This window comes from Ornithorhynchus anatinus, chromosome 4 (assembly GCF_004115215.2).
Source record: "Ornithorhynchus anatinus isolate Pmale09 chromosome 4, mOrnAna1.pri.v4, whole genome shotgun sequence".
In the NCBI taxonomy this organism is placed as follows: domain Eukaryota; kingdom Metazoa; phylum Chordata; class Mammalia; order Monotremata; family Ornithorhynchidae; genus Ornithorhynchus; species Ornithorhynchus anatinus.
The window spans coordinates 107,748,068-107,767,739 of record NC_041731.1 but is presented as its reverse complement, the minus strand read 5'-3'; positions in this window follow the sequence as shown (position 1 = coordinate 107,767,739).

Sequence of the window (19,672 nt, the reverse complement as noted above, 5' to 3'; positions counted from 1 at the left end):
TCTGGGCCTCAGTTACCTCATCTGTAAAATGGGGATTGTCTATGAGCCTCACGTGGGACAACCTGATTACTCTGTGTCTACCCGAGCGCTGAGAACAGTGCTCTGCACATAGTAAGCGCTTAACAAATACCAACATTACCATCATCATCATCATGGTACCTACAAATTTAACCTAATTTTTTTATGGTGTTTCTTAAGGGCTTACTATGTATCAGGCACTGAATTAAGCACTGTGATACATGCAAGCTACTTGGCTTGGATGCAGTCCCTGTCCCACATAGGGCTTATGTCTTAAACCCCATTCTACAAATGAGATAACTGAGGCACAGAAAAGTGAAGTGATTTGCTTAAGGTCACACAGCAGACAAGTGGCAGTGTCAGAATTAGAACCCAGAATCTTTGACTCACAGGCCTGTGCTCTATCCCTTAGGCCATGCTGCTTCTAAATTTCCCTTTCAGTCAACAGAATTTATGGCAATCCCACCCTGTGCAGAACACTGTACTAGCCTCTTGGAGGAGATAATGTAGAAATACCCCAAATGTAGCCAAGAAGTCTGTTTTGCATGATGTACTGTAGTAATAAATAACACTACTGTTTCACCTCTATAAAAAATAAGAAACATTCACTCCAATCCACATTTTGGGCTGGCATCTCATTTTTCTTGACCCAGGATATCATCTTCATCCAGCCATGTTAAAACTGAATTGTGATGAATGACAGCTAGGTATAATCCATGCTCCTTTGGACATGTCCTAGTTTAGCACAGTTCCAGATAGAATTGGGAAGAGCATCATAAATACCAAAAAAAAGCTATAAATTGCTAAAATCAAAATTGTTAATAATACAATTAAAATGTTAATTGTGATTTAGGGGAAATTCACTTGCAACACAAGGAGCAGAAAATGCTTAGGCTGCAGGAACTGAGCTGAATATTGTTTGTTCCCTAAAGGAGAGAAAATTCACTTTTGCTTAATTTATATTAGCAAGAAGGCACTCCAAGGAGCCCCCCAGAAGTGACTACAGATCTCCTAGGGTTAAGGGCACCTTCAGCTTCACCTCCCACTATGTGGTCCTTAATTGCCACTACAGGCTGCCTGGATGTAACTTATTGTTTGCACTGCTCACGACCTTGGATGCAAACTATAGTATTATGAATTAATCCCTGTAATATTTTGTGTTTAACATCTGTGTTGTCATCAGCCATTATTCAGAGCACAAAAAACAAACAACCCTTTCTATCTCTAACCTGCATTCATTTTTAGGCAATGCTTTTGTTTGCCGTTTTCCCAGCTTCTTAATGAACTTTCGATTCTCGACTGAAATGACTCATTTTTAATTGTTAGCAACAGAAATCTACAGAACTCTGAACCCTTCTAAAATGACGTTTTTGGGGGTTCTTTTGTTTGTTTTTTTCTGATGGGTGGGGATAACAACAGTCTTAGAAATTGATCCAGATTTCCACACATTTGGTTCTCTTCAACCACAGCATATCTGATGGCTCCCCTCCTTGATCTACTTTCGGCTAATATGTAATGCATTACTAAAATTAAACTGAAATAACTGCATCCACTAAAGAGTGTTTTGTTCACACTGAAATGCAGGAACATCAGTGGGGAGATGACAACAAACACAACTGATACATAGCAATATTAAGTGAAGAAAAGTTTTTAAGGGGAATTGAATTGATAAAAACACAATGGTTTAAATAGGATCCTATTCCAGGAACTTGGGGTTAACATGCAAAGTTAATTTTTTTTTTAAAAAATGGGCTCTTTAATGGGCACAAATATTTAGAAGTTTGTTCTCACATTTTACACAGGAGATTTTGCTTGGAGCAGAAATATATTCCTTGTCACCATGCTAGGAAAAAGCTAAACACAATACAGGGAGCTAGCAATATTATTAGTCACAATGATAATTATTGTCATGCTAGACACTGAGTAGACTAAAACAGAATCACACTTCCCATTTCAAAGAACAAATTAAACTATAAAAAACTCAGAGAAAGAAAAGTGATTCATTTAGGTGTCAAGTAACCAGTATAAGATTTCATTTTTCCTCCTTATATTCTAGAATTCTACTCTTGGTCTAGGAAAACTAGGAAAAAGAATGGTCTTTAGATGACTCAATCGATAAAACATGAAAAAAAAACCCAAAATAAGGTTACCTAATTGATAGCTGTAGGAGACACTTCACTCATCCAAAGAGCTAAGGGGTTGGATAGATAAAGGGACTTCCAGCTTGTCTCTCAAGAGGTTATCCATTACTTGCTCTTAACATATAGACTTCCACCTGTGCTTCTGACAGTAACACTTTGCATCTTATAAAACACCTGTTCCCAATCTTCTCTCCTCCCTGACCACCATCTTGAATTGTTTACTCTCTGATGGCTCCTTAACTCGTTGCAAACCTGTCCATATCTCCCAATCAAAAATAAAATGAAATAAAATAACAACTACAACAAAGAAAACCCCTTGTCTTGACTCCCCTGCATGATCTGGCTATTACCCATTTTCTTCCTCCATTCTTGTCTTAACATCTAGAATTTTTTTTTTTACTATTCACTGTCTTTGCATCCTTATCCAGCTGTCTGCTTGGCCCAGCCACAGTTTGACTGTCACCCCCTTCTTGTTGCCCATTCTTGCCACATCATGGAGAAACTCCTGAGCAACAGCTTTTAGCTATTTCCATCTTATTTATCCATTCACTTCTCACACCACACCTCAGTTCATCATGTCTCATTCTCAATTTATTTGTTGCTGACCTCTTGCTTTCATCATCCCTCCTTTGTCGAACCCTCCATCACCTTCTTATCTATTTTTTTCCCATATTCAAGATTAATCTGAAATCACATCTCCTACAGGAGGCCTTCTCTGATTGATTTTTCACCACCACAACCTTCCCTTTCCCCTCCTGGCACTTCAGTACTTCCACCCCTATTGTTCATATGAATACCGACACTAGCTTATTTAAATTCTTTACCCATTACTCATAATGGTTTCCCTATTCATCATTCTCAGCCAAACAATCGGAAGTAGTTATGGAGGAGTTAATTAATAATGTTGGTATTTGTTAAGTGCTTACTTTGTGCAGAGCACTGTTCTAAACGCTGGGGTAGATACAGGGTAATCAGGTTGTCCCACATGAGGCTCACAGTTAATCCCCATTTTCCAGATGAGGTAACTGAGGGACCGAGAAGTGAAGTGACTTACCCACAGACACACAGCTGACAAGTGGCAGAGTCAGGATTCGAACCCATGACCTCTGATTCCAAAGCCCGGGCTCTTTCCACTGAGCCGAGCTGACACCTAAGGATTCTACTAAAAGTTTGGAGGCACTCTACTTCTTGAGAGAGGGTGGCTTAGTGGCAAAAGCTGGGGCCTGGAACTCAGAGGATATTGCTTCTAATTCTGCCTCCTTCACTTATCTGCTGTGTGACCTTGGGCAAGCCACTTAGCTTCTCTGGGCCTCTTCTGTAAAATGGGGATTAAGACTGTGAATTCCATGTGGCATAACCTGATTACCTTGTTTCTACCCTGGCGCTTAGAACAGTTCTTGGCACATAGTAAGCACTTCAACAAATACCATTATTATAAGCGCTTAGTACAGTGTTCTGCACAACATCAGCACTCAATAAATACGATTGAATGAATAAAGGAGCTTACAGTATATTTACTGATATTGAAAGACAAAAAACAGATATGAAACATTATTTCCTTTTCCTATTTTCAGAGGTGTTAATGTCTTGACCCACTCTGTTTATCATAGTCAACATGTCAGTTACATAAGACCTCACAAAGTCCACATGTCATGACATATTGAGATAATCCTCCCCTGCGTTCACTACTCCCAAAGAGTTAGGAATTTTTGGAAACAGCCACGAATGGATTACTTCGTGAAAGTAAGTGACTGCTTCCAATCACAAAATACTAAGCGGTCCCTGTATTCCCCATCCACTTTATAACAACAACTATTTCTGAAGGAACTTCATTACTTAATTTTCCATGCACCTTGACTTTCCTTGTGAAATTTAGTTTTAAAAGGAGTTTAGTATCTCAATTATTTTGAAGTTACTAGAAATACTATGCCCCTACTCATGTATTAGCAGGACCATTTTTCCTGATTATCTCCTGTTCCCTAGTTGTTGTTTTTTAAACACTTCTTTCCTCTGAAATCCCTTTTTTGCTAAAATTAGCCAATTATTAATTTTTAGTAACCTTCAAGTTTTCAATGTAAAATGTAGCTGTTAGTTCCTAATTAGTTTCTGTCTGAGACCTCTGTTTCCACTGAAGAAGTTTCTTTCACCTGCTGATATTGAATAATGTTTCACCAAGTTATTTGATCTGCAAATCCCTTTGTTTTAGATAATTGTAATCTGTTTCACTTTAATCAGCAGGCCAACTGTAAATTATACCTGCCTTCAATGTTAATGGAATTTCATTCTCACCTTATTTTGTATATTTAAGAATATGTTTTTCTGAAGTCTAAAACTTTGCAATGTTTTATTTTTTTTCTATATTCAGTTTTACTGGATTATGGACACTGTAAAACGTTTTCTTGTTTTGCCCAACTTTCCCATCAGTGGATCCCAGCTACAGATATAGGACCACTTTACTGCCTGGCTTGTGAAATCCCTCCACCCTCCAATAAACACCAGTATGTACAGGTAATGAGAAAAAGGGTGGATTTTCAAATCTTTCTATCCATTTTGGTTTTCAGGGCAGGGATCATGTCTGCTAACCCTATTGATAGAGTTGTTCCCCCAAGCGCTTAGTTCAAGGCAATGTACCCAGTAAGCATCCAATAACTACCACTGATTAATTGATTAATGCCTTCCACATTTCCATAATGCAAAGTGCAGGAGCTAGTTCAAAGACTGTGGTTGACTCAGTGCCAACCATCCCCATTACTGGAAACAAAAACTCAAACATATATTCTTCTGAATTTGTAGTATCCCATTTCCTAAACTCAATAAGAGTTCTATGGAAATTGTGGCCTAGGTTAATCAAACTGTGATGATGCAAGAGCATCATTAAATCAATCAATTCATCAATCATGTTTATTTAGGACTTACTGTGTGCAGCTCAATGTACTAAGCGCTTGGAAGAGTACAATGTAACAGAGTTACAGTATATTATAATTATATTTGTAGTGATCTACTGAGAGTCCAAGAGCACACAGCAGACATGTGGCAGACCCTGGATTAGAACCAGGTCATTCTGACTTCCAGACCTATGCTCTTTCCTTTAGGCCACACTGCTTCAGGAAATGTAGGAAAATATTGTTGCATGAACTCCAGCATCAAAACCGGGGAAAGTTCTGATTTCAACAGTCCATAGCTAATTCTTAAACCTGTATTGTTTTCCCAGCATTTAGAAAGATGGGCCTGTGATCCGGACTCATGAGTGAATGGGAAGGTCCTGGGGCAGTTTATCAGTGTACCTAGTGATTACAGTAACCTCTTCTTCCATTCCAGTCCTGAAGGAATCTCCGATTAATGAACCAAAGTTTCAAAATATTCCAGGGATTTCTCATTTAAGGACCCTAGATCAGTACATTTTATTGATTATCAATGAAAGTTATGACTTTTCTGGCCCCAGACTCTCTTCAGCTCCTCACTACCAACCAAGATTGGGGAAGGGAATCTTCAGAGTAATCCACGAACAAGAGATCAGGTCGGAGCTATTGCATCAGATATCAATGGGGCTAACTCCCAACCCATCAAAAGTTTCTTAGGAGGACACACAAATAGAAATATATGCCTGCATGGGCTGAGTCACATAACCAATGCTTCAGGAGTATTAACCAGTTGGTTCAAGCTCTGGAGACTATCTCCAGGCTATCTCTGGAGATAAGCTCTGGACTCTGGAGGCTATCCAGGTCTTGCCTCTTTCTCCTTTTCACTTCTCTCTACCTCCCCACACAGGGAAACAGAGGGGTGCGGAGAAAGGGATACCAATAGGAATATCTAGGATGCTCTCTGTACATCATTGAACATGCTGTTATTTGAAATAACAGTGGGTCTTGGAGACAGGAAGTTAACAGTGTAGCTCTAAAACATAGAAATTCTGCCCTAAACAATTCTCTGCAGTACAATATCTTCAAAACACGTCTGTTCCAAGGAAAAGAGCTCATTCATTTGTGTGTGTGTCTGTGGGTGTGACAGAGAAAATGTATGCTTGTTAAATATATTTATGTTTGTTAAATATCCAAACAGGCAATCTCTGGTAATCTATTTACTCATTTTCTAAAGTTCACTTGAAAGCTCAACCAGTTTTCAAACCAGATGTCTGGCACTCCCTCAGGTTCCGTTGACAGTAATCCAGTCATCTCTCATTACAAAAGACATTCTATTGCTTTCTGATCTCAAAATTCCCTTCCACTCCATCTTAATAGTGAAATGATCTCTTCTGCCTTCATTTCACTGGCACCAGAAATGTCTAGGACTGAACAGCTATTGTGAGACAGAGGGCAGGAACAACAAGGTGAAGCAGCTGGGCTACCAAAGAGTGCTGGAGCTTTGGGGCATGAGACAGTTCTCTTTGAATCCTAAAACACAATTTGGTTTCCCTGAGGGGACTGTATTCATGGAACATTGAAACAGTTTCTTTCCCTTCAGCTTTCCTAAGGGACATTAGACATTATGCTTGGGACAGAGTTGTTGTGATTAAATTATTTAGCATTCATTGAGCACCCATAATGTTCTTAGTGATAAAAAGAACATGGAATTAGACATGGTCTGTGCCTAGTGGTTGTGATAACCAGGGTGAACTCTTTGTACATTTCAGTGCAATTGGTTTTATCTTAATCTAAGTAGCAGTGTCATGAGAAAGACTGATAAAACGATGTCTGATGCTGAATTCCTACCTTATATTAATATAGGATTAGACCCCTGACAGGATTTTGCATAATATCCGGTGTTTTTAATGGAATTTTTCAAGGGCTTACTATGTGTCAAACACTGTTCTAAACACTGAGATAAGTAAAAGTTAAGTCAGACACTCCCTGTCTTAAAATAAGAATTTTCCTACCATCTTCTGCCTGCCAAGGTATCAAGCAATCACTTTTATTGAATACTAAATGTGTGCAGAGCTCTAAGTGCTTGAGAGAGTATAACAGAGTTGGTAGATACATTCTCTGCCCAAAATGACCTTACAGTATAGAGGGGGAGACAGATATTAAAATAAATTATGTATATGTACTTAAGTACTGTGGATGCACAAAGGTGCTGTGGATGTACAAAAGTGAAGCAGTGTGGCCTAGTGAAGCAGCATGGCCCAGTGAAGCAGTGTCATCTAGTGTACATAACACGGGTCTGGAAGACAAAAGTTTCTGGATTCTAATCCTGCTTGGCCACCAATTTGATGTGTGACCTTGAGCAAGTCATTTAACTTCTCTGTGCCTTAGTTACCTCATCTATAAAATAGAGATTAAGACTGTAAGCCCCATGTGGGACATAGTATCCAAACTGATTAGTGTGTATCTACTCAAGTGCTTAGTACAGTGCCTGGCACATAGTGAACGTTTAATAAGTACCATAACAAAAACAACAAAAAAGTGCTGTAGTAGTGTATTTTTTTCACTTCTTTTCTTCATATTCCAAATGTATGTCTGTATGTTGATATGTTGAAGGTGATACAATCACAGTGGTCTTTTGTATTCAAAAAATATACAATTGATGGTGAAGTTCACATATGAGTACATGTGTGGCAATATGAGTACATGTGTGGCAAAAAGGACAGTGTGGGATCCACAGTCCTAGCCACATTGGGCTCACAAAAAGGTTGTGCCTTGTTGTGTTGTATTTACTATTTTCAGGAAGAATGACACATGAAGTTCTAGTTAATTGTAAAAAATAGACCTATCTAACCCGAATATCTATTTCTATGTATAATTTACAACCAGTGAGATTTCATGCTCTTTCAAGACTGTAAATTGTCTTGGTTTTCTTTACGCTTTCTGAAAGTTCATAGCTGAAGCCACAAAGCAATTCACAGTCATCTGCTTGTCTCCTCTGTGTGGGCCTCTAGGGCACAGTCATCTACATTCTCAGAATACTCAGGGTGCCTCTAAACTTCCTGGACACTTACCACAGATGCTCAAAGTCACCTTACCCTTGTCAAGTCACATGGATCCTTTCAGCATCTTTAGCACTGAATTGCTAAGGATTGGAAATGCTTATTGTTTTTCAGTTTAAATGGATAAGATGCGTGTGATTCCTGAGAATATAAAATAATCCAGTACAAGTTTCCAGGTTAATAATTGCATTCTCCATCATGGTTTCCCCATACCTACTTGGTTTAAACTATTATACAACCCTGGTTTATTCTGTTGGTGATGAGAATTGGGTATCTTCAACACTCTCAGAACAGACCATGCCAAAGTATAGCAATTTCAAACCTTTGCTGACTCTCTCAAGGCTCAATCCAGTAGTTCCAGAGCTCAGATCTACTGATGGATAAATGCCTTTATAAAGCCTGTGAAAGCAGGACTGATGCATTAGTGCTGCTCCCTGTATTTCTCCTGCATCTAACAGTGATCACACACACACTGTATTCTCTAGTCAGAAGCCACATTATGATTCTGAGTCCTACGATATCCCATTCTGAATGATCCTAGTTAGTTAATAATAATAATCATAATCAAAATTATGGTATCTATTAAGCACTGACTATATACGAAGCACTGTACTAAGCTCTGGGGTAGATACAAGGTAATCAGGTTGTCCCATGAGGAGCTCACAGTCTTAATCCCCATTTTTACAGTTAGTTTCTTTACAGCAATTGAGGAGAGTGAAATGACTCAAATAGGTTCCTCTGACAACTATCTCACTTTTCTTCCCAAAGGAGATGTCAGTGTTGACATCATCCTGTAGTACTTAACATAACTTCAAATCTGACTACCTGAACTAAACCTATCTTCTGTAGAATAATTAGGATTAGGGGCCCTAAAAATTTAAAAAGAAATGTAGAGTTAAGTACTAAGAGATTGTTACTAAGTGCATGGGAAGGAAAAGAAGTAGGCAAATGAGAAATTAGTCAGTGAAGATTTCCTGGAGAAGAAACAATTTCAATAGGGTTTCAAAGGAGGGGAGAGTGCTGGTCTTTTGGCTATAGAGGGAAGAAGGAGTTCCAGCCCAAACTCTAAAGAAGGATCTCTTTTTTAAAAGCTTATCTCAAACTTTGAATTACAGATACTTCTTCTAAGACCTATCTGCAAATATTTGTAGTTATACTTATCTATTATGTTAGGATGTAAGCTCTTGTGGGCAGGAATGCATTTTTATATTATATTCTCCCAAATGCTAAGTTCAGTGCTCTGTACGCAGTATGTCCTCATAAATATTATTAATCTATGGATAGTGTTTCTGTTGTACTGTCCAAATGCTTACTATAGTCCATTACACAGAGGAGCACTCAAAAAGCTACCATCATGATTACCAGTATTAATTTGCAGATTTCTTTCTGCTATGTTGAGACATCACCGCAAGAAGGCCTCCCTAACATAATGATGAAGGCTACCATAGGGCTTTAAAATTTGACAGTCAAGCTGAGAAGTTTATCCCATCAAAAGACTAATATTATAGTTAGGTGAGTTGTGTACATCTGAGAATTCTGAAAGGATTTAAAATGTATTATGGAGGGAAAAGGAAATACAAAAAAAATAAGATTTTCTAAAGATCCAGGCAGTGTTAGATGTTGTTTAGATCAATAATACTCTCATCGGAGGTGAAAGTTCACATACAAAATATTGAGCTACAAGTTCAAATATCAATATGAGGTGTAATATTTAAAGCATACTCAGGGATAGCAGTTTTTTTTTAATCATAATAGTGTGATGAATCATTCCAGCTAGATTGTCATATCTCTATAAAGTCTTACATAGAGCATTTTAAAGGAATGTACATGTTAATAATCTATCAGATATTCTTCAAATACACTATGTCTTTAGAGATTTATAACTAGGTCATAATATCATTTCTCCATGTATTACTAATTAATTAGGTGCAAATGAAAAGAGAGCATCAGTGTTAAAAATCTAGGATTTCACTACTGCCAGGACCTTGGAGAGTTATATTGGCGTGTGCTGCATTGTTCAATTTTAACCAAACATGCTGTAGAATGAAATTATGCCTATGGCCAGCTGATGGTAGTCGGGCTACATTAGCAAGGAATGACTCACAAATGGGTCCAGACTAATCCAATGGGCATTTGGGCAGTTTTCTAGTCTTGTGGGCAGGGACTGTGTCTGTTACGCTTTTGTGTTGTACTCTCCCAAGCGCTCAGTACAGTGCCCTGCACATAGTAAGCACTCAATAAATGCAATTGATGATGATAATGATTATGATATTTGTTAAGCACGTCCTATGTGCCAAGCACTGTTCTAAGTACTGGGGTAGATAGAAGGTAATCAGGTTGTCCCAGGTGGGGCTCACAGTCTTTAATCCCCATTTTGCAGATGACAAAATTGAGGCACAGAGAAGTTAAGTGGCTTGACCAAGGTCACAGAGCAGACAAGTGGCAGAGCTGGGATTAGAACCCACGTCCTTTAACTTCCAGGCCCATGCTCTTGCCACTAAACTATGCTGCTTCCACATTGATAATTTTTAACCACTATGAGGGGCAGGTATGTGGAGTCAGTTCCCATGAACTCTTGGGCTAGAGAGAGCAGTGAGAAGTGAGGTCAAAGTTCTGCCAAAAAGTCTGCTGCAAAGGGAAGCACATCAGTTTCAGCCCTTGGTGTTGTTGTGACCCCGGTCACAATCAGAACATGGACCACCACTTGATGTCTTCTTACCTCACTACGAAACAAGCATCAAGGAAGGACAATAGATTTAGGGTGAGATGATGCAATGGAGGTTGGGGCCAGTGAGGCAAGCAAATCCCTTTCCTACTTACTGGTTTCAGAACTGAAGACAACAGCAATAGGAGGGGTCCAGCATTTGCCCCTCTACACTGGTGAACCCGCCTCATGGGCAGACAGGGGAGGTAATGGATAGATACCAAGATCCGAGAGGGAAACAAAGGACAGCAACAAGAAATGAGCAAAACAAGAAGAGCGAGCAAAATTAAAAGATAGACAATAACGATGAAAGGATTAATCTGTGCTAATTAAACAGGCATCCTGAAATAAAATAAATTGATTAAATACCCTCAGAGTTTAAACTCCAACCATTTTTGGCTGGCCATTTTTGGATGGGAAGGGAACATAGGCTCAGATAATTAAAGTGTTTTTCACTTCAGATGTTCACAATAGCTTAAGCTCAGCTCTCTGCTAGTTAGTCCAATGGCTGGTAGCTGGCAGCAATTTATTAATCTGTGCTAATTCCTAGAAACCAATGTAACATTAGTGTACCACACATGTCCATTGTAAATTCCCAAAGGCTCTTTCTAAAATTTAATTAAAGTCATCCATTAATGCATTTGGTCACAGGACATTATTAACCCTTTTGGATGTGTATAATTAGAGTAGATTAATCCTTCATCCAAATTAGCTGATTTAACTTGAGAAAAAAAATCATAGGTGTTACGTTCCCAGATACAATCATTTCATAAGCACATATCTTCAGTATAACCACTGATTTCTACTAATTCATAACCAGGCCATTTCCAAAATACAGTGATACTATAAGGGATATAGAATTTTGCAATGAGACATAAAAGGTATTATTAAGTTAAACTGTTTACATGTTATATGATTATTGTGATATAGTAGTTTACCTGGGTGATTAATTTGGTGACAGCCCTAGAGATCAGTGACATTCTCCTAATAAATATCTTTCTGTCCACAGACAGAGATAAACAGTGTACGATTTAATTTACTAGACAGTACTATAATTAGACTTATAGGGGAAGGTGATTTTGAACAACAGCCTATCTGAGCTCAATACTGCACTAATCACAGTGATGGCTAAAAGCATAATTCTTTCCATTTAGGCAGTGATACTCCCTTTGACAATGATATTGACTTATTGTGATACGAATCTTCAAAAACTGTTGATTGGAACTAAAACTATTAAAGTATTTAACAGAGCAAAGGGGACATTCTTCAGAAAGCATCTTGTGCTATTTTAGGAATCATTATGGACCCCAGAACGATGAATGAGCACTGTTGTGATTTATAAAAACATAATAATAATGATGATGATGGTATTTGTTAAGCACTTACTAGGTGCCAAGCACTGTTCTTAGCACTGGCGGAGATACAAGGTAATAAGGTTGTCCCACATGGTGCTCACAGTCTTAATCTTAATAGAGAAGCATCGTGGCTCAGTAGAAAGAGCCCAGGTTTGGGAGTGGTTTGGTTGGTTGTGGGTTCTAATCTAATTCTGGCTCCACTACTTGTCAGCTGTGTGACTTGGCAAGTCACTTAACTTCTCTATGCCTCAGTTACCTCATCTGTAAAATGGGGATGAAAACTGTGAGCCCCACGTGGGACAAGCTGAACACCTTGTATCTCCCCGCAAGGCTTAGAACAGTGCTTCGCATGTAGTAAGCACTTAAATACCATTATTATTATTATTATTAATCTCCATTTTACAGGTGAGGTAACTGAGGCACAAAGAAGTTAAGTCACTTGCCCAAAGTCACAGAGTGGACAAGTGGCAGAACTGGGATTAGAACTCATGAACCCTGATACCCAAGCCCAGGCTCTTTTCATTAAAACACGCTGCTTCTCATAGAATTGTAAATCTATAATTGTAAATCTATAAATACTTTTCTTATAAAATGGGAATGTTATTGTAAAAAGGCAATAACAAGTAACATATTTTATAAAATCTAAACCCTGAAATGACTAATAGTAATGAACTCAGTGATTTTTTAAAAAAATGCACACATATAAGATCTCTGTAACTTAAAAAATGCCCAAATAAATTATATTTTTCAGGGTTGGAAAGACATGAAAATAAGATCTAAGGCGGTGTGAATAAATACCAATCATACTAAATTGCTCTTGGCTACAAAAATATGATCTGATCACAATGGCATGTGGGTTCTCTCTTGTTGTGATTGGCTTTTTTGCAGTCTGAAAATAAGCAGGAAAGGCTTTATGTTCACTAATAAGTAAATGTCAGCAGTTCTAAATCTTTGACTGTCCAATGATAGCAAAATGCAGCATAATTAAACAGTAGTGTTCTTTTCATCGTCAAAATATGAGGACAAAGTCATGATTGAATACTAACAGAACCAAAGGGTTTTAATGTAAAAAGTAGAGAAAATTTTTTTTCCAACATTAAAAGGAAATATGGCTCATTCACCAAATGAACTGTGAAAACAGTGAAAAAGCAACTTATAAATGACATTACATTATTAGAGTTGAAATGGGATGGATTTTAAGTCATACTCATTCTATGAATATTATAGAAAGATACAATGTTATTCAAACTGTTATTCAAACTGTGAAATATGCTTCATGGAGGGTATATTAGGCAGTTAATATATGACCAGATTCAGAGTGGTGATTGTGTGGCTTTTAAGATTAATTATGCTTTTATTCTATTGTAATTTTTAAAGATTTTTTTTTAATTTTATTTTGGGTGGACTCTCCCAGTGTGTGGTATAGTAGATATTTAATCCTTTGAATAAAATGGGTAGAATGTATTTGTACCAGGGAACTAAATGATAATTAAAGTAAATAATGCCTAGTTGGGTGACTATTCAGGGCAATCTGTGGACAGAAAATTGACAAAAGGAGTAGAATGCTAATTCCAGCACTCCTCTCAAGCTTTGGACTACATTTCCCGAAGTTCCTAAGGTCTTTGTGGGCAGAGAACCTGCCTACCATTTGTGTTGTATTTTACTCTCCCAATGCTTTAATAGAGTACTCTGAATAGAGTAAGTATTCATTAAATAGCATTGATTGATCAATGAAGGATAGATTGAAATAATTTCTTGGAAAATTGTTGTTTTTTTTTAAAAAACGGAAATGAATGAATAATAGTATAAAATATCAGCTCTATAACATTCAAAGAAGAAATCTAAGCTCCTTGGAGCATTTACTTTGCGCTATCCCTCTACAAGCTTGTATAGAAGGGATAAAGTTTTAGGGGTGTGTCTTATTTCAATCCTCCCAATTTTTAAAATGTTAAACCTGAAAAACTTTAAAGTTTACCGTGACATGGATTATGTTACCAATTCATTCTTATTTCGCCACAGAGGTTTAATGTTAATTTAGCATGGTAGTGCTGCACTCTGAATATCTACACCCTCAATGGATTCATCATATTTTAGAATTCAATAACTGAATGAAAATTTTAAAAGCATCTTTTTTTTCTGGAAATTGTTTATGATATGTATTTAATGCTGAGTATGTGCCAAGCCCTCTATTAAACACTGGGGTACATACAAGATAATCACATTGAACACCGTCCCTGTCCTACATGGGCCTCATAGTCTAAGTAAGAGGGAGTAGGTTTTAGTTTTAATCTCCATTTTGCAGATGAGGAAACTGAAGCACACAGAAGTTAAGTAATTTGCCCATACAGCAGACAAGTGGCAGAGTCAGAATTAGAACCCAGGTCCTTTGATTCCCAAGTTTGTACTCTTTCCACTTGGCCATGCTTCTTTTCTCTCCACTCTATTAAACATTTGAAAATGCCTTGCTTAATTAGTATTTCCGGGTTTTGCTTACTACTTACGTGAATGTCATTATTCTTCTTGTTTCAGAATATGGTCTCAACTACAATTAGACTATTATTACATTTTATATTGATGTTGGAACCCAACACTTCAAATTAAACAAAATTATCTTAATATTGTTTGAATGCCCACTGGGAGTTGTGATGTTGAATACTAGTTTAGTCATTTGTAAACATAATAATGAACAATATAATTGAAGAAAGAGTTGCCATGCAGATGTTATTGTATGTGAGTCATAAAAATGAAAGCCAAAGTAAACATGAATTGAAAAAAAACCCTTACTGGATTTTAATGCAAAATCCTTATAATCCTTAGAGATTCTTTTTTTCAGTCAATAGAATTTATGGAACACTTACTCTATGCGGAGTACCAGAAGAGCACAATAGAGGTAGAAAACGTGCTACCTGCTCTCAAGGATCTTAGCATCATTTTCAATTCCCCCTCCCCACAGGTTCATACCCTACATGGTTGGATGTATTTGGCTTTAGCCTAATAATAATAATAATAATAATAATGTTGGTATTTGTTAAGTGCTTACTATGTGCTGAGCACTGTTCTAAGCGTTGGGGTAGACACAGGGGAATCAGGTTGTCCCACGTGGGGCTCACAGTCTTAATCCCCATTTCACAGATGAGGTAACTGAGGCAATGCAAAGTTAAATGACTTGCCCAAAGTCACACAGCTGACAAGTGGCCGAGCCGGGATTCGTACCCATGACCTCTGACTCCAAAGCCCGTGTTCTTTCCACTGAGCCATATGGCTTCTCGGCTGTGGTATCTTGACATGGCCCAGAGTCCCAGTGGCATTGTAGCTTCGGAAAAAAAAACAAGGGATTGGGAGTCAGGAGATCTGGGTTCTAGTCCAGGCTTTGCCCCTTGCTGTATGACTTTGGACAAAGCTATGTAATTTACGGTACCTTAGTCATATCACCTGTAGAATGGAGATAAAACTCCTGTTCTCCACCCTGCTTAGCACTGTGAACTCTGGATGAGAAAAGGACTTTGTCCAATCTAATGATCTTGTTTCTACCCCAGTACTCCAACTAACGTAAGCCTTACTAAATATCATTATTACTAAATTGGAATGGAATTACTTATATTCTAATTGTTCTAATGATTAACTGGCTTTTAGATTAGGCTGTGGCAGAGTAGGGAAGCAACATGGCCTAATGGATAGAGCACGGCCCTGGGAGTCAGAAGGACCTGTTCTAATTCCAGCTCCACCACTTGTCTGCTGTGTGACCTTGGGCAAGTTAGTTCACTTCTCTATGGCTCAGTTACCACATCTATGAAATGGAGATTAAGACTGTGAGCCTCAAGTGGGCAGGGCTTGTGTCCAACCTGTTGAGCTCTTTTCTACCCCAGCACTTAGACAATGCTTAACACATAGTAAGTGTTTAACAAATACCATCATCATCATTATCATCATCATCATCACTGAGGAAAGAAGGTTGAGGATTGCCTTTTCAGTGCCAAGTGACTTGAATGTGATCAGCTGAATCAAAAAACCTGGTGGGACTGGGTGTAAAACTCATGTTTATAAACATTTGAGGTTTGCTGATCTTTCTCCTTCTGTTTTGTATCATATTTTCTCCAACACAACTTTAATCTATCATTTGGAAAAGGCTTGTGGTCAAGTTTCTTTCACATTATGCTGCTTAGATTATATTGATCATCCTGTGGTATAGTCATGAATGCATGATATTATGAAACACAAATATGATCATCTCCCCCTCCCTTCAGGCTCGTATCTCCTCCTGCCTGCAGGATGTCTCCACCTGGATGTCTGCCCACCACCTAAAACTCAACATGTCCAAAACTGAGCTCCTTATCTTCCCTCCCAAGCCCTGTCCTCTTCCTGACTTCCCTATCACTGTGGATGGTACGACCATCCTTCCCGCCTCTCAAGCCTGCAACGTTGGTGTCATCTTTGACTCTGCTCTCTCATTCACCCCACACATCCAATCCGTCACCAAGACCTGCCGGTCTCACCTTTATAATATCGCCAAGATCCTCCCTTTCCTTTTCATCCAAACAGCTATCTTACTGGTACAGGCTGTCATAATATTCCAGCTGGATTATTGAGTCAGCCTTCTCTCTGATTTCCCTTCCTCCTGTCTCTCCCTGCTCCAGTCTATTCTTCATTCTGCTGCCCGGATCATATTCCTGCAGAAACGCTCTGGGCATGTCACTCCTCTCCTTAAAATCCTCCAGTGGTTGCCTATCAACCTCTGCACGAAACAAAAACTTCTCACTATGGGCTTCAAGGCTCTCCATCACCTTGCCCCTTCTTACCTCTCCTCCCTTCTCTCTTTCTACTGCACACTCCGCATGCTCTGCTTCTCTGCCACTCAGCTCCTCACCATCCCCCATTCTCACCTATCCCTCCATCAACCTCTCTGGCCCACATCCTACCACTGTCTTGGAACACCCTCCCTCGTCACCTCTGCCAAACTCTCTTCCCCTCTTCAAAGCCCTACTGAGAGCCCACCCCCTCCAAGAGGCCTTCCTAGAGACTGAGCTTCCCCTTTTCCCTCTGCTCCCTCTGCTCCCTCTCTACTCCCCCTCTGCCCTCCTCTCCCTCCCCCTTCCCTCCTTCCCCTCCCCTCAGCTAAGCCCCCTTTCCCCCGTTTCCCTCTGCTTCTCCCCCTCTCCCTTCCCCCCTTTTCCCTCAGCTTCTCCTCCTCTCCCTTCCCCTCCCCTCAGCACTGTGCTCATTTGTATATATTTTTATTACCCTATTTATTTTGTTAATGAGGTGTACATCCCCTTGATTCTATTTATCGTGATTAAGTTGTCCTGTTTTTGTCCATCTGTCTCCTCCGATTAGACTGTAAACCTGTCAATGGGCAGGGATGGTCTCTATCTGTTGCCAAATTGTACATTCCAAGAGCTTAGTACAGTGCTCTGCACATAGTAAGCACTCGTTAAATACTATTGCATGAATGAATGAATGAATAAGGAACCCACTCATCACTTGAATATTAATGATTTCTCCTTCTGGTCAATAACATTTGTCTCAGTTGATTCTACACTAAGATATTGTCCCAAGTGTAAACCCAAAACCTGCTCCAGTGTTCCGTGGCTATACTGAGTTGCTTTTCAATCAATCAATCAAAAAATAGTATATACTGAGTCCCTACTTTGTGCAGAATACTGTACTAAGTGCATGGGAGAGTAAACAGAATTAGTAGACAATAATAATAATGATGGTATTTGTTAAGTGCTTACTATGTGCCAGGCACTGTACTAGGCGCTGGAGTGGATACAAGCAAATTGGGTTGGACACAGTTTCTGTCCCAAGTAAGGTTCACAGTCTAGATCATTATTTAACAGATGAGATAACTGAGGCACAGAGAAGTATACTGACTTGTCCAAGGTCACACAGCAGGCAAGTGGCAGAGCCGGGATTAGAGCCCATGACCTTCTGACTCCCAGGCCAATGCTCTATCCACTAAGCCATGCGGCTTCTAAATTATTTATTCATTCAGTAGTATTTATTAAGTGCTTACTATGTGCAGAGCACTGTACTAAGAGCTTGGAATGTACAATTAGGCAACAGATAGAGACAATCTCTGCCCAGTGACGGGCTTACAGTCAAGCACTTGCTATGTGTCAAACACTGTACTAAGCTCTGGGTAGATGCAAGATGAGATACACAACCTTTTCCTGCAGCTATCAAGCCAAAGACTTCTTATTACCACTAGTTCCTGACCAAAATCTCCTTTGCTAAAATTAACCAAAGAAGACTTTATCCATAATAATGATAGTATTTGTTAAGCACTTACTAGGTATCAAGCACTGTTCTAAGCGCTAGGGGGCATACAAGCTAATGAGGTTGGAAACAGAGTTCTTTGTCAATGGTATTTACTGAGCGCTGATTACTGTACTTGGAGAAAGTAAGGCATCCGATGCCTGCCCTCCAGGACCTTGCAATCTCCCGTGTTTCCCTGGTAGAGGTGGGTCGAGCTCTGTGTGTTCCCAGCGGGGCTATGGACAAGGGCATGCCAGTAGCCACACCTACTACCCACTGCCTGCTCGCCCCAACAACCAGCTCTGGTGCCAGGCTCCTTCTCTGCTTGAGGCGGTGGGGCCGGGGTGGCCTGAGAATCTCCAGGGGGCAGATGGCCGGCAGCAGGGGACCGAGACCAGATGTCCACAAGGTGAACCCTTTAGGGGATGGAGGGTGTGTGTGTTTCTGTGGTCCAGTTTGGCCCAGGGGAAAAAAGCATGTACCTGATTGATGGTCAAGGGACCAGGGTTCCAACCCTGACTTTGCCACTCGCCTGCAATGTGCCCTTAGACAAAGACACTGTGCCTCATTTTTCTCATCTATAAAATGGGGATTAGAATCATAGCCTCCTTATACTGTGAGCCCCATTAGGGGCAGGCACTGTGTCCAACCTGACCATCTTATGTCTACCACATAGCAAGCACTTAACAAATGCCATCATTATCATTATTGTTCAGAGGCCTGTTTAGAATCCTGAGTCCAGCCCCATTATTCTCTTCCTGCTTTGTCCTAACTCAAGCCTTATGCAGTCATTTATCTATCAGCCTCCTTTTTTCTTAACATATGAAAACAGCTAAAATAACATCACCTTACTTTTTTTTTCTCTATCTGCAAGACCCGTGTTCTAACCTTGGCTCCACCACAAGCCTGCACTGTGCACTTGGGCAAGACACTATGCCTTATTTTCCTCATCTGTAAAATGTGAATTAGAAATATATCCTCCTTACTCCTTGACTGTGAACCCCAATGGGGCAGACAGTGTGTCCAACCTGATCAATTAATACCCCCCACTTAGCAAGTGCTTAAAAGATGCCATTATTATTATAACTATTATTATTATTAGAGGTCTATTTGGAATCCTTTTATCAGTCAAGCTTCATTCTTTTCCTGCTTCCCTTTAACCCATGCAGTCTGTCAGTCTCCTCTTTTCTTAACTTATATAAACAACTAGAACAACACCACCTTCCTTTTTTTCCCCATCTGTCTTTCCTGGACAATTTTTATCCATCCAGCCCTGTAC